The sequence below is a fragment of the Hordeum vulgare genome, chromosome 7H, assembly GCF_904849725.1.
Source record: "Hordeum vulgare subsp. vulgare chromosome 7H, MorexV3_pseudomolecules_assembly, whole genome shotgun sequence".
Classification (NCBI taxonomy): Eukaryota; Viridiplantae; Streptophyta; class Magnoliopsida; order Poales; family Poaceae; genus Hordeum; species Hordeum vulgare.
The window spans coordinates 480,107,524-480,129,592 of NC_058524.1; positions in this window are offsets into that span (position 1 = coordinate 480,107,524).

The following is a 22,069-nucleotide window of genomic DNA, read 5'->3' on the forward strand; positions in this document are numbered from 1 at the left end:
TTGTAGCTTAGGTTATAACATTTTTTTGTTTCTTGTAGGTACATTTGTCAGAGGTGCTGATTCATGCTTCGACCCCCTATGCATATGGGGTAATGAGATAAACATCAACAAGCATCAAGTGAGGAAACTAGGAAAAAATGTTAGACAGAATACACATATGATTGGAATTAAACTCTTTATTTACAATTTATCCAGGACATCACTGAACTTTACAATGATAAGTAATATGTTGCCTTGTTTTCCTGCCCAGATTAAGTTACTCTATTAGACATGAATACCTGAAAGTTGTCTATTTTCAGTGGTTTTCGAAGGAATTTACTCAAGATTACCTTGCAAGCTACCTGATCGAAGTGAAGGCAACGACGGTTATAGTATATAATTCATGCTACCATGATAATGGTCTATAAGTCTTCCTCAAGGCGGTGAAGGATGGACGGGCGATCATCACAAGGGGTTGGACAAAAGTTGTGTGCACCTTCAGCATGGAGGAGGGCATGTAGCGACCCGACTCAAAACGAGTCAAGCCTCTGTCTTTCTGTGCCATCCCTGGATCAGTATGCTGGCACACACAGTACATCAATGTATATATCAAAGTGCAATCACATGTAAAAAGCGTAAAACTTATATATACCTTAAATATCTCAGCGGAAGCAGTCAAGGGAGTGGAGTCCCAATTACCAACGGCAAGTTGAGTGTAGACCGTAACCCTGAATCGTACTCTTACTCGTCGAAGAAAAATATCTGCAACATAAGACGTTGCAGCCGAGTAGGTCAGCATATTGAATATGCCGGCAAGTCACATATGAGAGGGGGTAAAATATCATCTATACTATATGCATATATGGCATGTGGTGTTGTAAGTTTTTAGCGTAAAGCAAATTTTCTCCTACAACAAGAGGGGCTAAAAGCAAAAATATTACTACAAGGTTGGTTGTTAACGAGATGGTTCCGCCAACCAGTTCTCCTACCCGAGTTGTCTATAATTACCCTCATCAAATATATATAATGGTGTTGAGAAATCCAGATAACTTCAGTTCCTTTGGCTCAAGTTGTCCATGACCGTGGGCACGGCTAATCGATTAGGTTTGAGTACTCTGCAGAGTTTTGCACACGTTCCCCACAAGATTTGATCGCCTCCGTGTATGTCCTCGCACTTCAGGGTGTTTGAAGACCGGATGATCTAAACATGGTCTTTCAACGGGTCCCTCTGAATCCCTGTCGGTGCCCATCCAATCCTACCGTTCTTCTACATCTGCTAGCACCGACTGTCCAGAGTCGCCGCGTTCTCCAACCAAGCCATAGCCCATAATGACTTGTGGCTGTGCAGGTAAGCCTTGGGTCTTAAAAATATCCATCCGTCTCTTTGAGCCTGGGTAAAGCTTTCCGCAGGATGTCATGGCCTCTCCAGCATCCCGGGTCATCCACTGGGTTCTCCAGGGAGCCGATCAACCATCCTTCACCCAGAGTTGCATTGCGTCCGAGGTCTTGAAAATCTTGTCTTAACCGGTCTTGATTATTTACTCAACCTCGCATCACTCGTGTTATGCACTCAATCGAATTCCCGTCTACTCAAGCATAGCAATATGAAATTTGTCGTCCTGGGGCCAAGTATCGGGGTTGTTGTGTGCCTACCACATGATACTACAATCTATACTAAAATTTCTGAGTACCTAAGCAGCATGCAATTGGTCATAGGATGGTAGAACCACGATGTATAAAACATAGGTGATAGTATGACCAAAGTGACTTGCCTGGTGATGTTGACGAAGAAGAATTTCTCGAGAAAATAACTTGATAGACTACTAGTCACTCTCCGATGAAATCTATATAACAAACATATCATTCACATAAGCACTCATACTAGCAATCATTCTAGCAATCAAAACGAAGAAGAGAGTGAATAAGAATCCGAAAGAAACTTCAAATAAGACTAGGGAGTCTTCTACTACTTCAAACACTAAATAGTTTTTGTCCAACAGAAAATAATAACAAGGAACTAAGATATAAATTTAACTAGGATAAAATAAAGTATTTTTCACAAAACTATTTGAAAGTATTTCCAAACGGGATTTGAAACAGTGGAGAAACCAATTGCAAGTTACTAAGGAACTAGAATTGATTTCATGATAACAAATAAAAATAAAATCAACACTTGTTGCAAAACTACTTTTAACTAACGTAAACAAAACAATAATCTTTCTGAAATAATAAAGAAAATATTTTAAAAACAAATAGAAAAGGAATTAGCCGAAATCCTAAAAGAGGTGAAACAGAAATTGTTTCACAAGAAACAGAGAGCTAAAATACTCAAGCAAATCTGAAATTTTAACCACTGGTAACTAAGATCACTAGTGATCAGTACCAAAAAGAATAAAATTAAAATCTATTTTTAAACTCCTGGAATAGGCAAAACAATGTTTAAACTAAATCTGATCTAACTCAAATTTTAAAACTTCACACATCGACAAATTATATGTTTTTAGAAACTACAAACAAATTGTGAGCTACTGGAAAAAGAATCAACTCCATTGGAGTTGTGGTTCAAAAGTTATGGGCTAAACAAGATTGGAACTTTTCTGTTTTTGGAACTAAATCTGAAAAATAAAACAAACAGGGAATCCATGTGGCGGCTTCTGATTGGCTGATGGGTGTGCGTTGTATAGGCTAAACAGCGGATGGACGAATTATAAGAAAATGCTTCGGTTCACTTAACTGATGGACCGGTTCTTTAAGAAAACCGAAAAGGTATGCCCCTATGTAATCTACACCGTAGATCCTGATCTAATAGGCAAACTAAAAAAAACAGGAGGAGGAGGAGTTTTACCGTGGATGAATGCAGAAGTGGCAGCTCTGGTGATGGGGAGCTGCGCCGGCGGGGGAATAGGGCACTCCGGCGGGGTGGGGTCGATCTCCCGCCGGGGAGGGGCCGGCGAGGCTCCAGGGAAGGTTCGGCAGGGAGCGGGGGCCTGTAGGGGGGGCGGGGGCGACGGGGTGGAGTTTCCTGGCGAAGAGCTCCTGGTCGGGGCGAGGTGGAGGAGCTGCAGCTCCGGGCGAGGCTCCAGGGCGAAGGGTGGGGTGGGGTGGGGCGGTGGAGGAGGGCCTGAAGTGGTGGGGAGGCGCGGCAGGGAGGGGAGGGAGTGCAGGGGCGATGGGGTGGGGCTCCGGTGAGTTCTCTGGTGGCCGACTCCGGCGAGGTGCAGGGGGAGGAGGAGGTGGGGAGAGGCGGCGGTTTCAACGGGAATGGAACGAGGAGGCCATGTGGGTTCTTATAGAGGCGACGAGAGGTGCTGGGAGGGAAAGAGCTTCGCGAATCCCGGAGGTGGGGATTTCTCTGTCCATGGCTAAGGAAAGCTCTATGACGTGAGGAAGAGACATAGGAGGAAGAAGATCTTGTTGGGCTAGAGAAAAGGAAAGGTCTTAATGGGCCACCGGTTATTTCCGTTTAAACACGATTTCTTTCCTTTTTTAAAAACTAGGAAACTAAAACTACAAAAGGGAAATCGAATCAACTCGGAATATAGAGTTTCTATATACTAAACTTATCAGAAAAATAAAATCTAAATGATGGGCATTTTTCCACGGCAAAAATAAAAACTTCACAAAAAATTATTTTCACAAAATTGCCTAAAATATTTATTTTCTTTTGCAAATAATTTTCAAATGACCCTCTAAGTTTTAGGGTTCAAATGACTTTTAAAATGCCCGTGTGTTGGAGGGTAATGTTCCTCCTCTCTTTTCTGTTTGACAGAATTTTATTCCCCGGCATTTCTTGCACGAAGAAAACAAATAGAAATGCAAAAGAATTCAAATGCAAATATCTCCGTTCAAATTCTTTATAGTTGAAGAAGTCATGTCATATTCTCTCTTTACTTTTAAAAGATTGAATTTGAATTCACCGGAGACGAGGAAAGTCATTTTATTCCCTCTCATTCAAAAGTTTTGAAAAGTTTCAAATTTCCACTCAAGTTTCAATCACACAAGCAAACAAACAAACAACTAATAATTATTTTAACATTCCAAAATTTGGGATGTTACACGGCACATTATGGGTATTCTTCTTATTCAACACCACCAACAGCCAAAAGGATTTACAATTCTCTCTTCACATTTACCGCCTCTAGTACTATATATTGTGGATCGTCATATTTTAATATTCTCCGAACTATGTAAAAATGGAACATGTACTAACCTTCTGAATTATGCATTGGCTGTTGAACCATTGTAATTAGGGTATGTATTGATGGATCTGAAATCCACATTTTATAATCAAATAATAAATTAAAGAAAATAAGTTAATAGGCAACTAAATTACATTGCACACATTTAGAACAAATAAACCGTGTGATATGGTGTCATACATTGCACACAATTTTTTGAAGAATAGCATGTGTGATTGGCGTCAATGGCATACACAATTCCAAACCTGAGTGCATATGTACTCTTGAATGATACAAAATGGTTGACATGCAGCATGTGCGATTACAATGACTATCTCACATGATTATTAAATTGTCAGGTTGGCGATAGTAGAGCCACTACACAAAGTTAAAAGTTTCGGACTATGTGTCATAGTGTACCTATCGCAAACATGTCATGGTATTAAATATTTGTGATATCCTTATGTCGCACACTAATATATCCGTGTCATCGTTTTGGATGTTTTGTTGATCACAAACATAACGTAAAATTGTGGCGTGTGGGATAGGCAACGACTTCACATACTCTTACATTAGGTGAATCGTTACTAGGGGCTCGTCCCATTGCACACAATGTGTAGGTGTTGTGTGGGATGCCCCCTATCGCCCACACATGCAAGACAACGGTTTGGAACTGCGTCAGGAAAAGGGGTTAAAAAACGTTTGTATAGCACCTAACGGTACGAGTGATGTACTACACTTGTATACTCCATGGACATAACCATATTTTTCCTCATAAGCATCTCGGCTATGAAGCAATGAGTGGCCTTCCTTGCGTTGATTAAGCCCTTGACTGTCTTCGAGATGTTGGACTAATTCCATTTGTGGTGAACCATGAAGACTAGAATGAATAACTTATTCTTAAATTTTGTGCCACCTTCCACATCTCTGGCTTCGGGCACGATCTCAAGACATGGGTAATGGACTTCATGATCCGTGATGAGCACATCAAATCTCCTACTTTAGAATTCTTTGCCATCACACTATTGGAATCAGAGATTTTCCCATCTGCTGCTTCTTTGCCGTCTGCTGGCTGATGGCAAAGACCCTCTTTGCCATCAGCTACCAGAAACCAGACGGCAAAGAGAAGGCTGATGTCAAAGGTACTATTTGCCATTAACCAGCTCTTTGCCGTCAGCTCGCTCACGGCAAACATCACTGAGGCAGATGGCAAAGAGCTCGGCTGGCCCACCCCGCACCCCCTCTCTCCCCCCTAACGACCTCTCTCTTTGCCGTCCGCTTTTCTCCTCTATGTCGTCGGGAGGCGGACGGCAAAGAGGGTGCGCCCTAACGGCCGTTAGCCCCACCCCCACGCGCCTCTCATCTCACCTAACGGCCACCCCACACCCCTCTCTCTCACCCCCCCCCCCCCGAAACCACCATCACCGCCGTGCCCTCCTCCGGCCTCCCTACGCCGCCGCCCTAACGGCCGTTAGCCCCACCCCCACGCGCCTCTCATCTCACCTAACGGCCACCCCACACCCCTCTCTCTCACCCCCCCCCCCCTGAAACCACCATCACCGCCGTGCCCTCCTCCGGCCTCCCTACGCCGCTGCCCCCTCCTCCTCCAGCCTCCCTGCGCCCGCTACACCTCCGGCCTCCCTGTGCCCCCTCCTCCTCCGGCCTCCCTGCGCTGCCGCCCCCTCCTCCTCCGGCCTCCCTGCGCCCCTCCTCCTCCGGCCTCCCTGCACTACCGCCCCCTCCTCATCCGGCCTCCCTGCACCGCCGCCCCCTCCTCCTCCGGCCTCCCTACGCTGCCGCCCCCTCCTCCTCCGGCCTCCCTATGCCCTCCTCCGGCCTCCCTGCGCCCCCTCCTCCCTACGCCCCTCCTCCATCATGCCCCCTCCTCCTCCCCGGGTCCTCCTCCTCCACCACCGCTGTCGGAGCTCGCCCCTTCTCCACCACCACCCCCTCCGCCACCACCGCCCTCTCCTCCACCGCTGCGCCCTCCTCCTCCCCGGTCGCCCCCCTCCGGTGAGTCCTTTTTTCTTCTTTTTTTGCTAATTAACACATTTAGTGGCATATATAGTTTAGTTGGTAGGTTAGTTAATTAGTAGATTTAGTGGTAGTTTAGTTACTTGGTAGATTTAGTTAGTTAATTAGTAGATTTAGTAGGTAGTTTAGTGGTAGATTTTGTTTTGTTAATCAGTGGTAGCTAGATTCTTTTTTAGTTAGTTAGTGGTAGATTATGTTTTTGTTATTTTTTTTGTTGTTTAGTGCTATATAGGTTTAGCGATAGGTTTAGTTAGCTTGGTTAGCTAGGTTAGTTAGTTAGTTAACTTAATAGAAAGAATAGGAAGAAGAAGAAGAGGAGGAGTAGGAGAAGAGGAGGAGGAGAAGAAGAAGAAGAAGAAGAAGAAGAACAGGAGGAGGAGGAGACAAAAATATGAAGGAGAATAAGAAAAGAAGAAGAAAAGAAGAAGAGAAGCAGAAGAGAAGAAGAGAAGAAGAATACCTTCTCCTTCTTCTCCTCCTTCTTCTCCTCCTCCTCCTTCTCCTTCTTCTTGATTTCTTCTTCTTCTCCTCCTCCTCCTCTTTCTTCTCCTCTTTCTTATTCTCCTTACCTTATTTTCCCCAACAACGAGATAATTAGCCCATTTAGCTACAAAATGGCATAAAAACCTTGGTTAGCTCATGAATATCATATTCTTAACTTGTTTTCCTCTAAAATGAGATGATTAGAATATTTGTGTTGATCCAGCTTCCCAAAGCATAACAAATGGATGAGCCCAACATGACTCAGATGTTGACATTGATGATGCCTTTGGCACCTGATACGTCCCAAACGTATATATAATTTCTGTTTGTTCCATGCTCTTATGGGTGACATTGTTATATGTTTTGCTACACTTTTATACCTTTTTACACATATTCGGACTAACCTACTAACTCGTTGCATCTGATAGATTATGAGATTATGTTTTTATGTCGTTGCCATGCTGCGTTTTCTAGGATCCGATGGATAATGAGATTATGTTCAGATTGTGATGAGTTATATATTTGATTCTCCTTTTATATTATGTTCTTGAGTAATTCATGCATGTTCTCCGTTGCTTTTTTGCTTTGCCCGAGTAGTAGATTCTAACTCCAAGAGGGAGTGTTATGCATGATTGTGGGTTCATGCCCCCTAATGTCTAGCTTGAGTGACAAAAACATGAGATTAGGGGATGTGTTGTTGCCACCAGGGAGAAAAAATGGTGCTTGCGACCATGGTTGCAAGGATTGTTTACCTTACGCAAAGTTCATTAATGAAGTTGTCCGTTGCTTTGAGTTTACACTTTGGGTGGGGCTCACAACTTAATACCAGCGAGATGTTCTGGATAGATATCTCAAGGTGGATGATTAGAGAGTACATGTTGATGGATAAACGGTCTACTTGTCTTGGCATACTGTCCATTACTTTTGAGCCTCTAACTTTCTAGTAGCATGATTAGCATTGCGGTGCGTTTATAATTCTGTCAATTTCCCAGCTGTAATTTGTTTACCCAGAACAGTTGTTTATCGTCTTTCGGGGGAGAGAGATCACTAGAGAACATCATGGGACTCTGGTCCATATTACCACCATTGTTTACACCTCCACCATTTACTATTTTTATTTACTTTTTCGTTGCAATCACTATCGCTATTCCTCTCGTGTTTTGATCCTTTGCAAACTACAAGGCCGGAGAGATTGACAACCTCTCTAAACTCGTTGGGAGCAAAGTTATTTGTTGTGTGTGTAGATCCACATCTTCTTCTAGCGCCAGAGGAGTGGACACCTACTTGTTGATCATCGGAGTCCTCCTGGTTCGATAAACCTTACAGCCCCCGTGTAAGGGAAATCTGCTGCTAACTACATCTCCACCTTCCACTTGGTGTAACCAATTAGGGGCGAGAAGTATCTCCGTCAACTCGTCATCTCCACCTTACAGTAGAGAATAAATTATTTTATTTTGTGCACTAACCACTCTAATCAGCTTATGATGAGTTTTGTATGAAGGGAGTTTTAAAGTATGCGATGTAAGATGATGAAAGAAGATCCAGGAGTGTGAAGCGCTCAAGCTTGGGGATGCCCCCATGCACCCCCAAGAAATATTCAAGGAGACTCAAGCGTCTAAGCTTGGGGATGCCCCCGTGCATCTCCTTCTCCATCAACAATCATCAGTTCGCCCTTCTCCATGCTATATTTTTATCACTTCATATGTTATGTGCTATGCTTGGAGCGTCCCGCTCTTTACATTTTAGTTTGTTTTAGTTTTGCTTGTTGTTCATGACAAGTTGGAACCTAGACTTCTTTGTTTGGGAGAGAAACATGCTCCACCCCACCCTAGAACACAACATAGGTTTTCATGCTTATCTTTTTGTGTGTTCTTTACCTTATCATAGCTGATGTCATGCTTAGCTCTTAGTCTTCATGCTTATTATTTTTAAGAGCTCTTATTTAGGTTGCTTTGGAACTCTCTTGAGTTATCATGCTTATCTTGTTTAGTTTGTTGGCTTGTTGCACTGAGTTGTGTGTCTTTCATGAGTAGGTAATTGAGGTTGCTATTTAAGTATAGTAGTAACTTGCAATAGTTTTGAGGTATTGATTTGAGTAATGTTTGGACTATTCGTGTCAAGAGCTTCAGCCTATTAGTGATAGGTCTCGTATTTTGGGAAATCCGTGTGTATTTTCAAAAACAATAAAAAAATAGTTAAGAACTCTAGCTACTAGATGGATCGCTAACCTCTGGAGGGGTTGGAATATATAGAGTACCCTCACGTTATCATGGGTCGAGGATGCGCAAGGATAACCAAACCCCCAACAACTCCTCCTCGGGGTACTTGTATCTTTGTGAATCTCCTGACTAGATAGAGAGTTACCGATAATAAGTGTATGAGTTCTTCGGACTAAGGCGAGTATTTGATTGTTGGCACTTCCACCATCCATATTTTGCTAGCCTCTTCGGTACCATGCATTGCCCTTTCTCATCTTGAGAGCTATTGCAAACTTCGCCAGTGCATCCAAACCCTTGGCATGATACACTCAGTCATCATAAGCATCATTATATCCTTACTCAAAACAGCCATCATACCTACCTATTAAGGCATTTCCATAGCTTTTCCGAGATACATTGCCATGCAACATCCACCATCGCATGACTTGATCTTCATGTCATACATGATTTTGCTTGAGCGAGGAGCCGCATGCTAGTTGGGCCGTGCCCTTAATATTGCTACATGACGCGCTTGTTTCCCTGCATATCTTGCTACACTAGCACAGGCATACATTTGCATACATCATGATAGTTTTCATTTCTCTTTATGTTGAGTACTTCTTATAAAGTGTGAAGATCTTATTTTTATTCTTGTAAAATATAGAGTATTGCCCTTAAGTGAGGAAAAGATTCCAAAGAGGACAAATTAAAAGATCCCAAAAAAGGACACATGAAAAGATCCCAAAGAGAACAAATGAGAGATACATAGAAAGAGCCAAAGAGGCCACAAAAAATAAAAAGAAAAAGAAAAAAGAAATAAAAGAGAGAAGGGGGCAACACTACTATTCCTTTTGAAAGATCCACACTCATACTCCATTGTTATATTTTTACTCCATAGAGATTATCATTCATGCATAACTATGTGCGGACCCTTACACTATAGAACTTGGCTTGTATGTTCCAATGATGAGCCTCCTCAAATGAGCTCTAGGTATTCATGAGCAAGCAAGTTGGACGGGGGCTTACCTTAGATCATATGTGCATCCTTTGCATGGCAATCCCTACTCCTCACATCATATCGATCATTTGCTTTCTCTCGACTATGGTCGTCATCATTGTTGTGAGCCTTTAACACCTTTTTGTCTTCCTTCCCCATCATTATTCTCTTTGCCATCCTTAGTGCCAACATATCTTCCTTGTGCTCATCCATTGCATGAGTGCTCAAAGTCGAAAGGGAGAGGATCATTTTGACTTGTGCTTGACTAGTGGTCTGGGGATGAGTCAAAATAAGATTCCAAAGGAGACCAAGTGTGAAGTTTTAGTAGACTGAGTTCTCTATTAAACTATATAATATTTTTATGCTCTAAACCCATCTCCCACTTCTTGCACACAAACACCATTTGGAGACATTCGAGTCACGGACAGCGAGAGCTCTTGCACCATTATGTTCTTACTTTCTAATTTTAATACTAGATATAGACTCTTGCTTGCATATCTTATTTGCTTTACTTTGAAGTTCTTATATGTGTTAGCATGTCACCACAGAAATTATTTGTGTTATCGTTTACCTACTCGAGGACGATAAGGAATGATGCTTGGGTATGTTGATACGTCCCAAACATATCTATAATTTCTTTTTGTTCCATGCACTTTTGGGTGACATTGTTATATGTTTTGCTACACTTTTATACCTTTTTACACATATTTGGACTAACCTACTAACTCGGTGCATCCAGTGCCAGTTTCTGTCTGCTGATGTCTTTTTTGCAGGGACTTTTACCCCAATTTACCAAGCCCCAAAAAATCTGAATAAAATATATAGAAATCAGCGTGACGGAAGCTTCATGAGCACCAAAGGTGGGCCAGAGGGGAGACGGGCCCTGCCCATGTGGCCACCCTGCGCGCCCCCCTCCTGGCCGCGCCACCAGACCGTCTGGGTGGAGGGTCCACCCCTGACACCCTCCTTTGGCCTATATTTACCCCTCCGATGGGAAACCCTGAAAACAGATCCAGAATCGCAAATTTCTCCACCAATCTGCCGCTGCAATGCTTCCGAGATCGAGAGCGCCAGAACACCTCTTCTGGGCACCCTGCCGGAGGGAGGATTGACCTCCGGGAGCTTCTCCATGACCATGTACGCTTCCCGGACGTGTCGTGAGTAGTCCTCCTTATACCATGAGTCCATGACTAGTATCTATGTGATTTATTCTCTCCAATCTTGTGCTTCAATGCTTAGCCCTTGTGAGCTGCCCTACATGATCACGGCATCTATGTAACTTACCTGCTGTTGTTATGTTGCATTTGCTGGGATCCGATGGATTATGAGATATGTTCAGATTGTGATGAGTTATATATTTGGTTCTCCTTTTATATTATGTTCTTGAGTAATTCATGCATGTTCTCCATTGCTTTTTATTGCTTTGGCTGAGTAGTAGATTGTAACTCCAAGAGGGAGCGTTATGCATGATTGTGGGTTCATGCCCCGTGATGTCTAGCTTAAGTGACAGAAACATGATACTAGGGGATGTGCTATTGCCACCAGGGAGAAACCAACGGTGCTTGTGACCACGGTTGCAAGGATTGTTTACCATACGCAAAGTTCGTTAATGCAGTTGTCCATTGCTTTGAGTTTACACTTTGGGTGGGGCTCGCAACTTAATACCAGCGAGATTTTCTGGATAGATATCTCAAGGTGGATGATTAGAGAGTATATGTTGATGGATAAATGGTCTACTTGTCTTGGCGCACTTCCCATTACTTTTGAGGCTCTAAATTTCTAGTAGCAAGATTAGCATTGCGGTGCGTTTATAATTCTGTCAATTGCCGAGCTGTAATTTGTTTACCCAGCATAGTTGTTTATCGTCTTTCGGGGGAGATACATCACTAGTGAACATCATGGGACTCTGGTCCATATCACCACCATTATTTAAACCTCCACCATTTACTATTTTTATTTACTTTTCCGTTGCAATCACTATCGCTATTCCCGCTTGTGTTTTGATCCTTTGCAAACTACAAGGTCGGACAGATTGACAACCTCTCTAAACTCGTTGGGAGCAAAGTTATTTGTTGTGTGTGCAGGTCCACATCTTCTGCTAGCGCCAGAGCAGCGGACACCTACTTGTTGATCCTCGGAGTCCTCCTGGTTCGATAAACCTTGCAGTCCCCGTGTAAGGGAAATTTGCCGCTCACTACATCTCCACCTTCCACTTGGGGTAACCAACGAGGGGCGAGAAGTATATCCATCAACTCGTCAGCACCTGATGCAGAATTGCCTACAACCTTCTTTGTTGATAATCTTCAATATCTGTCAAAGACTATCTATCATATTCCTTGTCACACCATTTGGCCTATCAAAGGACATTTTTCATCCCGTCAACTTGAAGGGGCTATGAATACTTTGATCTACAACACTGTGTATGGCATTAGTTTTGATCTTCAAGATTATTTCAGGGAAACCTTGCTGCAAATACCAGCAATTTGTTTAATTAAATACATTTGCACCATGGATTACGTGCTTCATTAAGAATCAAACAAATACATACTTTCTGCCATCTACTCACAATCATGGTATTTATCTCCCAGATGAGGAAGTCATTCATGAAGATATTTATCCATCCAAGAGCAAGAACCCCATTGTTGAAGGCACCAGTGGCACTGCTGACATTGAAGAGCTTCACATTCCATTTGATCTAGCCATAGCAAGGCTGATTGGTGCCATTCATCAACCCTAGCCTAGTGCTACTGCCACATAAGCCACTGCAAGCACTCTGCCTTAACAGCCTCAACCCCGAAGGGAACACACCATGACCGATAGAGAACTTCCAATTCATAAGCAGGATCGGCACCATGAATGGACTCAAAGATAAATGCACTCACTTGTCACCGACATCAATTGCATTTGCAATATCACCACCAAAAATGCTTTTGTTGCACGTGAGACTTGCAGGCTATCATGGAAGACATTGACTTTGATGGCTCTTTGAGGAAGATCTTTGTGAGGATGTATTTAACAAATACTTCCAATTCAGTGCCCCTCCTCCTTGCATGGAGCAATGGCGTGAGCCCCCTCACTTGAAGACAATGACTATTCGTCTTCAGCACCGCACGTTCATGTCAACCTTGCAAATGTGAAGCTAATGATGTCACTTCTCCAGCTGCACCAACAGACCGTGTCGGTACTGCACCAATCCCCTCTACACCAACATCCAACGACCCTACTGCATCAGCGTATTTACCGGAAAGGGACGTGTAGTGCCAATGTATTCACCCTTTTCGGTCATTCGTTTACAAAGGGGGAGAAGAATTGGATTCATAGTCTTCAAACGGGTCTATTTGGGTTGGGTGTTTCTACTTTTACTAAGTTCACAACCCCCGTTCTGAACATTTGCTATTTTGGGTTGTAAAACTTAAGTCATGATGGAAGTCTGCACATTTTATGCTTGTCTTATCTTTGACGCTATTTGATATCTCATCACATGTGTTCGAAGTCATTTTGCACACACCCATTTTTTATTATGCATTTCATTATCATCATAAAATCTCTAAAATTCATAGTGGTTAGATTCCAAGATATAGGGGGAGATCTCCGCAAATTAAAACCTACCATGTGCTTTTTGCATTAAAGCAAAGTTTTCATGAGAACATTTCAAAGGGAGCTCTCTATAACTTGCAATCTTAAACTCCAAGTATTTATCTTCATGTATTTTATCCCCTTGAAAACTTCAACCAGCTTGTCATCATTCACCAAAAAGGGGGAGATTGTAAGTGCATCTAGTGCCACCCATGTTGCTTTTGATGTATTGAAGACAAACATGGTTCACGGACTAATGTGTTTGTGAGAGTTCACAGGTTAACACAGATAGAAGTCCCTGGATTTTCGGAATAACCGTTGAAGACGACCCTAAAAAATGTCTGAAGACATTGATGATGGTCGAAGCCATTGGGGGTATGTAAACATAATTGCCTGAAGATAATGAAACACGAAGATGGAGTCTTTGGATAGTTTTGTTTCTTCTTTCCTGAGTCATAGGAACCACCGTACTGTTAAGTAGGGTCGAGGTGATCGAATTCAGATGTTGACGTGATGCTCAACCCAAACACCTATGTCTCTGAGTGAAGACAATGAGAGAAAATGTTTTCGAGAATTGGTTGACTCAGCATTACTTGTACCTCAAGTAATGTTGTCGCGTGAGTTTGAAATCAGACCGTTGGAACACGTGTTGGTTGGCCATTGACCCAGGGTCATTTCGGTCATATCAAGTTGGGTTGCTCTCGGGCTATAAATCGTCCACCCCTACAACATGAGAAGGTGGCTGCTCAGAGTTAGATATGGTTGTTGTCGTTTTGGAGCAACCCACCTCAAAGACACTCAGAGAGAAACATCCTACGAGGATAAACCCAAACACCTAGATCTAGTGTGTTTGAGCATCACCAAAGTCATTCTATTATGAGAGAACTGAAGACTTATTACACTTGAATACTGTGATCTTCCAAACGGTTATGCGTCGTGGTATAGCTTATCCAAGATTAATTGTGGATTGTAGGGTGACCATGCTCTAGAACAATCCAAGAGTCATTGTGGATTGTTGGGTAACCAAGTTTCTACAAGTTTCAAAAGTCTCCCATGAAGACTTACCTGAGTGATTGGGCGTGGTCTGTGAGACCTTGACTCAAGGGGATCAAGTTGAAGATGAGGTCTAAGCCTCCCTAACCAGATGTAGAATTGTCACAGCAACTGGAACTGGTCCAACAAATATTGTGTCTTCGTCAATCGACTGGTTTTATATTTCACTCCTTTTACATACTGCACTGTGAAGCCATTGCTTGATAATACATCTCTCAAGACATACCTCGAAGACAATCATACCTGCTATTTATCTTCATACGGCCTAAGTTTATCTCTGATCCATCTTAGTCTGTATGATGACTATACTTGACATGCATGTATGTTATCATTGTATTCCATGCTTTGCTTAGATCCTTGGCGGTTATCCCTACCTGATCATGTATCGCTTCCGCATTCTTCGAATACATTTACTATTTCGAAGCCTTTCATAAAAATTGCCTATTCACCCCCTCCCCCATCTAGTCGATAACTAGCACTTTCAATGGTACACACACTAAAAGTTATCATGAGGACACAATGGAAGTTACGAGGCCAAAGGACTAAGAATGACCATCAATAAAAATAAAATCAAATGATCAAGAAAAACTTACGAACACAACATACCATCTCGGGCTGACCTTGTTGGATGTGGTCGGAACAGTGATAGTACTGCGAGCAACCATAAGTCACATTCGCTTGATTCTGGTGTAGAAGTTCCTAGAACCTGTGATAAGCTCGACAAGATTTGTCATTTTAGGCGTATATCCAAGATCACCAAACAGCTCAAGCCCCAACTCAACATCAACTTCTATAGGAAGGTTATACGGAACATCTCTCCCTCCCCGCGGCACGACCATCACACGGTCAACAGATTTTTCATTCAGAGGAAGCCTACCACACCCTGGAATCACAACCTCATGGGACTCATGGTTGTATAACCCGGTAAGCCATAAATTGAGATCGTTGGAGAGATGGTCTCTCTTGATTTTTCAAAGGCTTGTCAGGTCCATATTGTAAGTGCATCTAGTGCCCCTTAGTGATTTTGGTGGTTTGAAGACTTATAGGTTAAGTATCTAATGTGTTTATAAGTGTACACAGGATCTATAAGTCATTGAGGAGTTTGAGATATTTGAAGAATATCGACCCCTAAAAATATATGTCTTCAGTTGAAGAAATTGCTCTGAAGCTGAAGAAATGAATCGCGAAGAATTTGCGATGAAATTGATATTCCTCATGAAGATATTGATATTGAGAAGATCGGTGGTTCCTGAAGAAACTCGTTCTGAAGAAATTGAAGCATGAAGATTTACGTTTTCGGTTTTACTTTCTTCGCATTTGATGAATAGGAACACCGTACTGTTAAAGGGGGTCAAAGTAACACTATGGAATGGATTTCCTCATGATGCTCAACCCAAGCCAAAACCTACCAAAAGCCTCAAGTGAGGAATATGAGTGACATGAGGACTCTCACAGTTGTGGGTCCCAACCGTTTCGATAAGCCACGCCAAGTCACTGATCTTATCCACTCCAACGGTCATATTGTTTAAGGGCATTAATGTCAAATCATGTCGGGATGCTCCGAGGCTATAAATAGCCACCCCCCACAACCACTAGCTGGTTGGCTGCTCTGTTAGAAACTGACACTTGTCATAAGAGCAACCCAAATTCCTTAGAGCTTTCGAGAGTAAATCATCAGTGAGGAAATACACCACCCACCGAAACCACAAACCAAAACTAGTGATTGAGCATCACTGAAGAAGTTGTTCCTATGTGGGACTGAAGCCTTTTACCTTTGAGGACTGTGCATCCTCCAGACGGTTAGGCGTCATGGTCTAGAGCAATCCAGCAATCAATTGTGGATCGCCGGGTGACCGAGTTTGTGAGGGTTTGGAAGTCTGCCCTGAAGACTTACCACGAGTGTTGGGCGAGGACTATGTGTCCTTAGCTCAAGAAGAATACGGTAGGGACTGTGTGTCCCGGGACTGGGTGTCCTTTGGTTTCAATACCAAGCCGCTCAAACCAGATGTACAACTGTCACATCAGTTGGAACTGGGTCATCAACAACAGTCTTCACCAAGAATCGGGTTCTAATTCCTCAACTCTTTACTTTCTATGTATTATGTGTTGATGACTTTCACTGTGACTGTTTGAAGAATTTGCTGAAGACTTTCTCTGAATTTCCTCAACCCCAAATTCTTCACTTGAGTTAATCATCATCTGTATTCTGCGTGCCTGCTTACTGTGCAATCTGTTTTCACATTCTTCACTCTGTAATATTGCTATTGTGAAAGTTCGCACGTCTGATCCGTAACCGTTTCCGCTGTAAGTTAGTCATCAGTGAGGAATTTCCTCAAAAGGAATTTCCTCAGTGATGAAATTCTAAAAATCTCCAATTCACCCCCCTCTAGTCGATATAACGCACTTTCAATTAGTATCAGAGCAAGGTACTCCCTTGTTCTGTGTGATTTTGGTTTAACCACCTGGAGTTTTAGTTATGTCGACTGCAGGCATGTTTAAGGTGACTGCAGCATGTCCTGCCTACGAGGGAAAGAACTTTCCCTTCTGGAAGAACAAAATGCAAATGCATCTACAAGCTATAGACAATGATCTCTGTTATATTGTGGAAAATGGTGTCCCCATCATTTCTGCTAGTGTCACTGCAGCTGCTGTGAAGAAATTCAAGCAACTTGATTCTCAAGCGAAGAACATCATCTGTGGTCATCTGAGCCCTGGCCAGTTTGGAAGAGTAAGTGCCTTAGGCTCTGCAACACTGATCTGGGAGAGACTGTGCAAGGTAAATGAAGGAGTATCAACCCAACGTGACTCTCGTGTTGATATTCTTCGCAATCTCTTCAATCGCTTCAAGAGACATGACAATGAAAGCTGCCAAGAAACCTTCGATCGCCTCACTGACATATCAAATGAACTGCAAGCTCTGGGAGCTCGAGACATCACTGATCACGAAGTTGTGAAGAAACTGCTGAGATCTTTGGATTCTTCATTTGACACTTTAGTTCTGATGATTCAAGAAAGACCAGACTACAAGATGCTAGATCCTGTTGATATCCTTGAAAGGCTAAATACTCTTGAATTCCTGCTAGAAGAAAAGAGAGATCTATATGGACAAAGCTATTCCAGACCACGTGCACTGAAGGCAAGAGCAATTTCCTCATCTGAAGAAGAAAACACAGATGACAGCAACTGTGACCCTGAAGAATTTGGTCAGGAACTTGCAATGCTAGTGAGGAAATTCCAGAGGTTTACACGACGAGGCCAGTTCGGTAAATCATCAAGAAGAGACATGAGGAAATCAGAATCTGCATCTCAGGACTACAAGAAACGGACCTGTCACAAGTGCAAGAAATCAGGTCATTACATTGTTGATTGTCCTCGCTGGGGAAAGGAATCAAAGAAGAAGAAATACAAGGATGACAGTTCTGATGACTCAAAGAAGAAGAAGAAATCTTCGAAATCCTCATCTTCAAAGTCCTCCTCACACAAGAAGACTAGCTTCAGAAAGGCTCGGGCACTTATTGGCAAGGAAATGGATTCCGAGGCAGAATCAGAAGAATGTGATGATGAAGAAGGCTCTGGAGAAGATTCAGAATCCGGACAGGCTAGTCTTGCACTAGCAACCAATTACGTCAGCAAGTCAATCTTCAATCTTGAAGAAAATCAGCGCACCATCCATACTGATGACTATGCTGATGACTTCGCTCCAACTTATTGCTTCATGGCAAAAGGTTCAAAGGTATCACATAATGCCTCCTCATCTGATTCAAGTGACTGTGAACATGATGATTACAAAAAAACCCAGTTACAGTAAACTTGCCATCATTGCCACTAAACAACAAACTGCTCTCGAAAAGCTTCAAAAACTGCTAGACAAAAGTGATGATCTGTTGAATGATGAAATGAATCTTAATCAAATCCTCGCTGATGACATGAAAAATCTTCAGTCTAGATTTGATATTCTTCAGGATCGTTATGATACACTCCTCACTGATCATGAGAAGCTTTCCTACGAATTTCTTCAAAGGAAGCTTGATCTTGAGAAGCTGAGGATGTCTTATGATGATCTTCGTATGGAAAATGATTCATTACTAGCTCAACAGATCAGCGCTAGTCAAGTTGAATTTATTCCTCCATGTCTTAAATGCATTGATCGTGAAACTGCTAATTCTTCACCAGAATCTTCAAATGCTACCACTGCTACAAATACTTCAACTGCACCTGTTGTGTCTATTTCCTCATTTGAGCAAAACACAAATGTCACTGATGAAAATGCAGGGTTGAAGGAATTGTACGTAACAGGCATGTACAAAAGCCTCAAAGGACATCAAATCCTTTGTGATGTGCTCAAAAAGCAGATCTCGAACAGGAACCCGAGGAAAGAAGGAATTGCCTTTAAGAGGAAATTGAATGCTGATGGATCTTATTGGAAACCTGAGCAGTATCCCAAAACCTCATGGGTTGCTGCTACTGGGCCTCCTTTTGATCCATCTAATCTAACTGGTTTCTCATGTGAATTATCCTATTCCTCGGATGAGTCATTTGATTCCAACTATAAACTGTTCAAAGATCAATCTGGTGAAGTATTTGCTCGATATGTTGGAACTAACTGCAGGAATGGCCCTCCTCTGAGGAAAATCTGGGTTCCCAAAAGTTGTCTTGAAAATCTTCAAGTAAATGTCCTCATGACATCACCTCTGAAGAATCTGAACCCCAGATCAAATTCCTCAGGAGGACCAAAGTCTTCAAGAGGATCAAAATCCTCAACTGGTCAAAACTATGCTCATACCCGTGCTTATGCGTCTAACATGCAGGGAAACTACAAGGAATATGATTATGAGCTCTATTCTTCAAGTCATTATGTTCATAAACCCTCAAACCAGTTCTCTGCATACTCATATGAGTACTTTAACCCCCCTACTGTTAAGAGAAGTGCACTAGCTTCAATGCCACCTTTCTCATATGGTGCTCGAAGGATGATGAACGCTTTTCCACCCCTTCAGATGTGGGTGGTGAAGAAATCAAACTAATCACTTCTGCAGGTCAGGTCTCCAGATGAATATCATCATCTGAAGAATTTGCTGGAGACCTGAGGAAATGCTTGATAGGACGCAAGCTAATGATTGATGAAATAGAAATATTTCACACGTCCTTACATTTCTGTTATGATGAAATTAGTATCATATTCTTCAAATTTGAAGCATATGAGATGGTAAGCTGTACTAATTCATCTGCAGGATGACAAACCCAAAAATATTGAGTGGGTTCTCGATAGTGGCTGCACACATCACATGACTGGTGATAAAAGCCTACTGATGAATATGCCACTAACTCCATCACCTCTGAAGCAAATCACATATGCTGATAAAGGTAAAAGCAAGGTATTGGGACTTGGTAAAGTAGCTATTTCCAAGGATAGGCATATGGACAAAGTGATGCTTGTTGAATCCCTTGGTTTTAACCTCATGTCAGTCTCGATGCTTTGTGATCTTGATATGATTGTTATCTTTGGTAGATATAGATGTGTAGTCATCATGGAATCTGACAGATCCAAAGTCTTCGAAGGTGTAAGAAGAGGGGATTTGTACATTGTTGACTTCTCTAGAGGTCCTCAACCAGCCACTTGCTTACTAGCAAAAACCTCAGAAGGATGGCTGTGGCACAGAAGACTAGGTCATGCAGGCATGAGGAATTTGCACACACTTGCAAAGAAGAAGCATGTCATTGGCATCGAATCAGTCAAATTCCTCAAGGATCATCTCTGCGGTGCTTGTGAATCTGGGAAAATGACCAGATCCAAGCATCCCTCCAAAACCATCATGACCACTACACGTCCATTTGAATTGCTTCATATGGATTTATTTGGACCTACACACTATGCAACACTAACCAATGCAGCATCTCTATATGGCTTTGTCATAGTTGATGATTATTCCAGATACACTTGGGTGCATATCATAGTGTATAAAACTGAAGTGCAGGAAATCTTCAAACGATTTTCTTCAAGGGCCTCGACGAACTTTGGCATCAAGATCAAACATATAAGGAGTGATAATGGAACCGAGTTCAAAAACACTGGTCTTGATGATTATCTTGATGAACTTGGTATTACTCACGAATTGTCTTCTCCTTATACTCATTAGTAGAATGGTGTCGTCGAAAGAAAGAACAGGACTCTGGTTGAAATGGCAAGAACTATGCTTGAAGAATATCAGACTCCTCGTCGCTTCTGGCCTGAAGCAATCAACACTGCATGTCATATCATCAATAGGGTATATCTTCACAAATTCCTCAAGAAAACCTCATATGAACTCCTCACTGACAAGAAACCCAATGTAAGTTATTTCAAAGTCTTCGGTGCAAAATGTTGGATTAAAGATCCTCATCATAGCTCGAAATTTGCACCTAAGGCACATGAAGGTTTTATGCTCGGTTATGGAAAGGACTCGCACACCTACAGAGTCTTCAACAACTATCACAACAAAGTTGTTGAGACTGTAGATGTGCGGTTCGATGAAACTAATGGCTCGCAAAGAGAGCAATTGCCTTCTGATCCAGATAAGCTGTCTCCTGAGGAAGCAATAAAGCTTAAGCCTACTCAAGACATTGTTCCCACTGAGGAAATTGGTGAAGAAACAATCCCTATCGCTGATGAAAGTCAAGAAGATGCTCCTGAGGAAATTGCAACAGCACCACTTCCTCAGCCCAGACAAAATCCTCAACCAGCTCATCCAAGGATTGCAAATGAAGTAGAACTTGACAAAATCCTCAACGACATCAACGCGCCAGGTCCTCTCACCCGCTCAAAAGCTTCACACTTAGTTAACTTTTGTGGGCATTTTTCTTTTGTTTCTATCACAGAACCCTCAAAAGTAGCTGAGGCTTTTCTGGAACCGGAGTGGATCCAAGCCATGCAAGACGAACTTCTTCAATTCAAGCTGAATGACGTATGGGAGCTCGTCAAACGACCAGATCCTCGCAAGCATAACATAATCGGCACCAAGTGGATTTTCCGAAACAAGCAAGATGAGGACGGTCAAGTGGTGAGGAACAAGGCACGACTTGTAGCCCAAGGCTACACCCAGGTTGAAGGAATAGATTTCGATGAAACTTTTGCACCTGTTGCTAGACTTGAAGCTATTCGAATCCTACTTGCTTATGCTAATCATCATAACATCATCTTATATCAAATGGATGTGAAAAGTGCATTCCTCAATGGTAAGCTTGAGGAAGAAGTATATGTTGCTCAGCCCCGAGGTTTTGAGGATCCAAAGAATCCAGACAAAGTCTTCAAACTCAAAAAGGCTCTGTATGGCCTCAAGCAAGCCCCTCGGGCATGGTATGATACATTGAAGGAATTCCTCATGAAGAAAGGCTTCAAACCTGGTTCACTCGATCCAACTCTTTTCACAAAATCTTATGATAATGAACTGTTTGTATGTCAAATATATGTTGATGATATCATATTTGGCTGTACTGACAAAAGATACAGTGATGAATTTGCCTATATGATGAGTGAAGAATATCAGATGTCTATGATGGGGGAGCTGAAATTCTTCTTAGGTCTTCAAATTCGT